At 39.3% G+C, this 8,376-nt stretch overlaps 1 pseudogene; it reads left to right on the top strand.

Annotated features, from left to right (window-relative positions):
- The first annotated feature begins 5,894 nt into the window (after nt 1–5,894).
- On the top strand, nt 5,895–7,374 carry LOC138806342 (tyrosine-protein phosphatase non-receptor type 2 pseudogene; annotated as a pseudogene).
- Nucleotides 7,375–8,376: the final 1,002 nt, after the last annotated feature.

Below are 8,376 nucleotides of genomic sequence, written 5' to 3'. Positions count from 1 at the left end.
CTGAGAAACTAAAGGACAGAAAACTAATAGTGAGAGTGGATATTGCAGATACAGAAATAAGATTACCTTGGTTCAGGTAATAAAAGACCACAACGACTGGAGCTTAGTACACAAAGAGAAGACGCAGGAGATGATACTTTGAGATAGAGGTTTAAGCCAGCCAGACTCTGAAGTTTGAAGAAAAAAAAACAGAATTTTACCCAATAGAAGGAGAAGAGGCTTTTCCTGACATCAGCGGCAGCATCTGCTTCATGGCTACTACACGGACAACGAGCTGGAGAGCAGCAAAGCGGGAAAAGGACAGCCATGAGACTGCCGTGGTCCCGTGAGGTGAACACTGTCCTTGTTACTTACCCTCATTCCTCTTCGCTGCCCTCCTTCCATCCTAGAACACATGAAACACTGTCAGAACCAGCAAGGGCTCCGCGGATTTTTAAATAGAGCACTCGGGTATTCAAATGACAAATTTTATAACCCTTCTAAGTTAGCTAGTCTCTTTAACATCAAAACTTCTTGCTATTTCAATGTCTTGAATAGTGACTAATAAAATGAACAACTTCCCCCACCCAGACACCCTAAATTAAGAAGTTAACATTCCATTTATAGTGTCCTTACCTGGAATAATTAGCACCGCATGCAGAATAATGGCAGTGATTAGTAATTTTCTCCCAGGAGAGCCATTCTGGGGAAGGATACAGATTGTGTCTTGCTGCACCACCTCCATTCCACCCCCACCCAGCTGTTCCTGCAAGCCGGGTGCCCACTCACCTGACTGACAGTTCCTGTGGGGATAGAGCTTCATGGTGGGGAGAGGGATGAAATCCCAAAACATCCGACACTCAGAACTTTGGGCCTCATTGAGAGCTTGCTGTAGGTCAGAAACCCCATTAAGAATATCAAACACTGTTCCAAAGAAATGACACGTCCCACCAATTAGTTGAGAAATTATTATCCATGAACACCCTGAAATCTTAGCAGGCATCTCCAATTCAGAAAAATGATACACACCACATACAAGAACAACATGCTTGGTGTTTATACAAATCTGGTCCTCTACTTATTCAATATTGTCTTCCATAACCATGTAGACTCTGAATCTTCTGCTCCTCCTCTGAATCCAATTAGTGGCTCTCTAAAAGACTTTCTCAGCACCCTACCAGTCTTCTCTCTTCCTCAGACTTAATGAGCATCTATGCTCTAGAAACCAACTCTCACGCGCAGGCTTCCTAAGAAGACTATCAGACCAGTATGGGTCAGTGGAACCATTTTCTATTCCTCACCACCTACGTTAGTCCATTTTCCTTGCTATCTTGAATTGGCTGTGGCTTTATAACGGAACAAGGTTTCTTTAGAGGTTTTCTTAGCTCACAGCTTTGGAGGTTCAAGGGCATGATGCCTATACCAACTCAGCTCTAGCCTCTTAACTGCATAATATCATGGTAGAGGGGAATTGGAGGAATGCATGTAAAATAGGTGGAGCACATTTCAAAGCCAGAAAAAGACTGGATGGATCCAGATTCAGGCTTTTTTAACAATCCTTTCAGGAAAAGTAAATAGAATCTCATTTAAAATACCTCAATTTCTTCTTAGGGCATATTCTTAATTGACATAAGGCCACTCACTAAGCACCACTTCTTAAAGGTTCCACTTCCTCTTAACCCTGCCACCTGAGGACCCAGCTTATACTTGAGCTACAGGGGAAACAAACAATATCCCCCAAAACCCTAGCATTGCCCTTCCTAGGGGTCTAGAGAAGAGCATTAGGGAAGCAAGACAGTATATATGTATATGTATATATATATATATATATATATATATATATATAAAATATACAATATATTTCTGTACATTAACCTTAATAGAGTTATTAGAGTATTGATTTATTATTATTATTAATTTAGAATATTAATTTACTAAAGTGTATTTGCTGTATGTTACCTAACTTTCCTCCCCATTGTGGTTTAAATACGAATTGTCCCCCAAGTCCCCTATTGAATGCTGATAGGAAGTAAGGCCTTGTTGGCCAAAGTAGGCGCCACAAGAGATTACCCCTCACCCCCAGTCCCTTGCTCACTCTCTGCTTCCTGTCTGCCAGGAAGTGAGGGATTTTCTCCAACATATCCACCATGATTTTCTGCGCTAGCCCACGGGGCCTACTGACTATGAATGGACCCCTTTGAAACCATGAGCCAAAATAAATAATTCCTCCTTTGAATTGCCCTCTTGGGTACAAGAAAGTTAAACGTAAGAGAACTTAATTGAACAAAGAATGATTTGCATTGGGCAGCCCTCAAAACAAGAGAGTTTTGCTCTACAATTTGAGAAGGCAGTATTTATTGACAGAAAATAGAAGCGAGGCACAGAAATAGCTTGAATAGTTTGCAGCTCAGAGTTATCCCATTTGAATATGCTCTGAATGGTTAACAGATTGTGATTTCCTGAAGTTCAGCTGAGTGATTGGCTATGACTGAGCTATTCATCAATAATGTGTCTAAGTGCTGGAGGAATATCAATACCAAACTTCAAACTCTACTATAAAGCTGTAGTTATAAAACTAGCTTGGTACTGGCACAAGAACAGGCCTGAGGACCAACAGAATAGAATTGAAGACTCAGACATGATCCACAAACCTATGGCCACCTGATCATCAATAAGGGAGCCAAAATTATCAGATGGAAGAAAGACAACCTCCTCAACAAATGGTGCTGGCAGAATGAGCTACACATGTGTAGAAAACTGAAGTGAGATTCTTATATATCACCCTGCACCAGAATCAACTCCAAATGGATCAAAGACCTCATAGTCAAAGCAGACACCCTGAAAACATTACAGGAAGGAATAGGAGACCCTCTAGGGCTCCTTGGCACAGGCCGAAATTTTCTTAATAGAGACCCAGAAACACAACAAATCAAAGGACGACCAGATAAATGGGATCACATTAAAATGCAGAGCTTCTGCATGGCAAAGGGCATAGCTAGCAAGATCAATAGAAAGCCCACAGATTGGGAGAAGAGCTTCACTAGCCATACAACAGACAAGGGTCTCATGTCTAAAATATACTTGGAACTCAAAAAGTTAAACCCCCAACAACAAATCTTCAAAGAAACAACCAACCCATTAATAGGTGAGCTAAAGAATTTAAGAGAGACTTCTGTGGAGAGGAAATAAGAATGGCCAATAGACACATGAAGAAATGTTCAATGCTGGCCATAAAAGAAATGCAAATCATTGAGATTCTACCTTACCCCAGTTACAATGGCCATTATCAAGAAAACAAGTAATGACTAATGCTGGCAGGGATGTGGCCGTTGCTGGTGGAAATGTAAACTGGTTCAACCACTCCAGAAAGCAGTATGGAGGTTCCTCAAAAGACTAAACATAGAACCCCACAATGATCCAGCAGTCCCATTCCTGGGCATTTAAACAAATGATCACAATTAAGGCCACACTAAAACTACCAGCACAACTATATTCATTACAGCATTACAGCATTATTTAACATAGCTAAGATGACTCTCAATAGATGAATGGATCAAGAAAATGTGATGTGATGTGATGTGATGTGTGTGTGTGTGTGTGTGTGTGTGTGTGTGTAATGGAATTCTATGCTTCCATTAGCAATAATGACATTGCCCCATTCATAAGGAAATGGAAAGAAAGATGGAAAAAATTATATTAAGTGAAGTAAGCTAGACCCAAAGAAACGTAGGCTCATGGTTTCCCTCATTTGTAATAATTAGTTTACGTCTAGGATAGTCCTAGCAGAGGATCACCATAGCTCAATAGCTATGTACTTATGACCATATAAAATGATGCTAATCAAAATCAACTCCAAGACATGGAAACAGCAGGTCTTTTTGGTTGTTGACCTTGTTGTCATTGATGTAATTTATCAAGTTCTTTCTTTTTATTTTATTTCCTTTGTCTTTTTCCTCTTCGTTTATCCATGGCAATCACTGTCTTTGACTCTTGTATCCTGTGTCTTGTATATACATTTATCTGATTCGGGGAAGGAAGGGGAATAACAAAATGGTGAAACAAAGACAAGGATGACCCAATACAACAATGATACTCACAAGACACTATATTGGAAATGAACTTTACAACTTCAGGGGGAAGGCGGAGTTAGGGGGGAAGGATTTGTGGGAGGAAAATGAAGGAGTGGGTAAAAATGTTTGACAAGAAATGAACTCATTACCTTACTTATGTGTAACCCCTCTGTATAGCACCTTTACAATAAATTTTTAAAAAATTTAAAACAGAAAAAATGTGTCTGAATTAGGTATTCTGTTAATTTACATACTAAGTTAGGTTGCAATTTGTGTGGTAAGGACTCAATGTATGGAGACCTTCTCGGTCCAAATTTAGTTTAATTAACCCTCTTGTTAGTCATTAATCTCAACCTTGAACATATACATAAGCCATTGAGGTCAGATGAAAAAGTAGTTGCTCTTTCTCAGTATGGTGAAACATGCCTGTAATCCAACTATGCAGGAGGTGAGAGAAAGATTGAAGTAAGAGGCAAGCCAAGACAAAAGCACAAAGCCCTAAAAAAATCATTGGTGTGGCTCATGTAGTAGAAAGCAACTCTGAGACCATGAGTTCAATCCCCGGTACTGCCAAAAGGTGAAAATAAAATCACTTCCAAAAATCTTCACAATCTCAGTATTATGTACCTTCCACCATCGGTGCATAGCTCTTGCTGTCAAGAGATCTCTTCGACAATTCTCTGTGTCTGGGCTAGCCTTGTGACTTTCTTAGGTCAGCAGAATATGAGTTAAAAAAAAATGCTGCCTGTTCAGACGCCTGTATCAGACTCCTTACAGGTCTTCGTTCTCCCTCTTGGAGAGCCTTGTGTGAACAAGGCTAGAGCTGGGGAAACCATGTAAAGAAAAGAAAAAGCAGCCTAGCCAACACACAGAAGCAAAGCTGCCTGGCAACTTTTGTGCTGATTGCAAACCTACTAGGAAGCCTTGCTCATACCCAAAGTCACCAGCCAAAGTGCAGACTGGTGCACAGTGATCACATGACCATTTTAAATCATGAAGTATAGGAGATTTTGTTTTGCATCCATAGATCATTGAAACCACCAGGAGCCTGAACAGATATGTGAAAAAGAAATTTGAAATCACCATCCTCACATTTCTGATATTCAATCCTAGCTCTTACTGGTTCTCAGCACTTTGTTCAACCACTCCTGCACTGGTAGCTACTTAGCATCTTTGAGAATAAAAGAAATAATATTTGGTGGAGAAATTTTGCATAGTTTTAAGTTTCATTTACTGAACCACAATTTCAGTTTGACTCTTTTTCAGGGTTTTTGTGTCTTTATTGAATTCCTCTTTCACATCTTTCATGTTCTGTAGATCACTTTATGTAGTATGACCTTTTAAGAATATTAACTCTTTTAATTAGGAATAAGAAATGACTTTCCACTCACTGGACACTGGTGGCTCATGCCTGTAATCCTAGCTATTCAGGAGGCTGAGATCTGAGGATCATGGTTCAAAGCCAGCCTAGGCAGGAAAGTCCATGGGACTCTGATCTCCAATAAACTACCAGAAAAACAGGAAATGGTGCTGTGGCTCAAGTGGTAGAGCGCTAGCCTTGAGCTGAAGAGCTCAAGGACAGCGACCAGACCCAGAGTTTAAGCCCACGACCAACAACAAAAAAAAGAGATGACTTTGCATCTTGTGTGTATGTGCATGTACACACCCTTCAGGCCCATGCATCTGAAAACAGACACTTAAACTTCCTCCTTTTCGGTTTGGATGCTTTTTCTTATTACTTCTTGCTCTGAGTAGAACTTCTATGTCTCCTTCAATAAAAGTGGTAAGGCGGGGCCTGAGCCTCTCCGCCGGTGCAGTTTCCACCCACGCCAGCGCTCTCTGGCCACCATGTCTACCACCATCAAGCGGGAGTTCGAGGAGCTGGATGCTCAGTCTCACTGGCAGCAACTATACTTGGAAATTCGAAATGAGTCTCATGACTATCCTCACAGAGTGGCCAAGTTTCCAGAAAACAGAGATCGAAACAGATACCGAGATGTAAGCCCATATGATCATAGTCCTGTTAAACTGCAAAATACTGAAAATGATTATATTAATGCCAGCTTAATTGACATAGAAGAAGCACGAAGGAGTTATATCTTAACACAGGGTCCACTTCCTAACACATGTTGTCACTTCTGGCTCATGGTTTGGCAGCAGAAGACCAAAGCAGTTGTCATGCTAAACCGAATTGTGGAGAAAGAATCTGTTAAATGTGCACAATACTGGCCAATAGATGACCGAGAGATGCTGTTTGAAGAAACTGGATTTAGTGTGAAGCTCCTGTCTGAAGATGTGAAGTCATACTATACAGTACATCTACTACAATTAGAAAATATCAATAGTGGTGAATCCAGAACAATATCTGGAGTACCTGAATCACTAGCTTCATAATTTCTTGATTACAGTGAGAGACTCTGGCTCCTTGAGCCCTGACCACAGGCCTGCAGTGATCTACTATAGTACAGGCATAGGGCACTCTGGCACCTTCTCTCTAGTAGACACATGTCTTGTTCTGATGGAAAAAGGAGATGATATTAACATTAAACAAGTGTTACTGAATATGAGAAAATTCCGAATGGGACTTATTCAGACACCAGATCAACTCAGATTCTCTTATATGGCCATTATAGAAGGAGCAAAGTGTATAAAGGGAGATTCAAATATACAGAAACGGTGGAAAGAACTTTCTAAAGAAGACTTAAGTCCTGCTTTCGATCATTCACAGAACAAAATAATCATTGAAAAGTATAATGGGAACAGACAAGGTCTAGAAGAGAAACTGACAAGTGACCGGTGCACAGGACTTTCCTCTAAAATGCAAGATACTGTGGAGGAAAACAGTGAGAGTGTTCTACAGAAACGTATTCAAGAGGACTGAAAGGCTACCACAGTTCAGAAGGTGCAGCAGATGAAACAGAGGCTCAATGAGACTGAACGAAAAAGAAAAAGGCCAAGATTGACAGACACCTAAATATTCATGACTTGAGAATATTCTGCAGCTATAAATTTTGAACCTTTGATGCGCAAAGCAAGACCTGAAGCCCACTCTGGAAACTGAAGTGAGGCTTGCTAAACCTGTAGATTGCCTCACAGTTGTCTGGTTACAAAGTAAACTTAACATCCAGGGAATGAAGAGCAGCCACCAGCAGAAGACTTTGCAGAACTCTTTCATTTGATGTATTGTTAAGTGTTTTTTAAATGTGTGTATGAAATGTAGAAAGATGTAAAAGAAATAAATTAGGAGAGAATACTTTGTATTGTACTGCCATTCCTACTGTATTTTTATACTTTTTGGCAGCATTAAATATTTTTATTATATAGACAAAAAATAAATAAAAGTGGTAAAAGTAAGCATCTTTGCCTTGTTCAGATCTCAGAAAGAAAGTCTTCAGCTTTCCCCAGATGTTAGATGTGGGCTTGTTACACATAGTTTTTATTTGTTCAACGATTTTATTATGGAGTCATACCGGTTTTATCAAATGCTTTTTCCACATTGATTGAGATGGTCATATAGTTTTCAACTTTTATTCCATTGATACGATGAATTGTATTTATTTATTTACAAATGTTAAACCATCTTTACATCTATCCCTGGAATGATTTCTACTTGATTATAATGAATAATATTTTAATGTACTGTTGGATTAAATTTGCTAGCATTTTGTTGAGAACTTTAGCATTTATATTTATAAGGATATTGATTTGTATTATGGTTTTCTTGTATCCAGATAATGCTGGCTTCATCAAATGAGTTTAAATGAATTTCTTACTCTTTTACTTTTTTAATAATTTTAAAGAATTTGAATTCATTTTTCTTTAGATATTTGGTTGTATTAAATTGTGAAATCATCTGATTCAGGGCTTTTCCATGGTGAGATACTATTGATTCAATTCATTAGCTCTTAATGGTCTTTTTGTGTCTTTTCAATTTCTTCATGATTTAATATTCATAAGGAGCATGTGTCCAGGAAATTGTCCGTGTCATATAACTTCATAAAACCTGGTATTTTAAATTAACCTCCACCATTACCTTCCTAACTAGACCACACCCAAGGCTCCTCCATCCCACATCCCAAACTTATCCATCTTTCTCTCTTTACTATTGCAAAGATTTAGACATCAACTGTTTCTTGCTTGGATAAGTAAAGCCCCTTACTATCATCATCTGGTAATTATTTCTTCACTGCCCCACACTTTGTTAAGAGTATTCTTCTGGGACAAAGGGTGAATAAATGCAACAGTGGCACTCACTAGATTGCCAGGTTGGAAATGAACTATGTAACTGGTGGGAGGAGATGAGAGGGAAAAACTGGGCAAGGATGAA

This window comes from Dipodomys merriami, unplaced genomic scaffold, assembly GCF_024711535.1.
Source record: "Dipodomys merriami isolate MVZ:Mamm:240054 unplaced genomic scaffold, mDipMer1.0.p SCAF_4, whole genome shotgun sequence".
NCBI classification, from domain to species: Eukaryota; Metazoa; Chordata; class Mammalia; order Rodentia; family Heteromyidae; genus Dipodomys; species Dipodomys merriami.
This window is presented reverse-complemented; position numbering and strand designations above follow the sequence as displayed.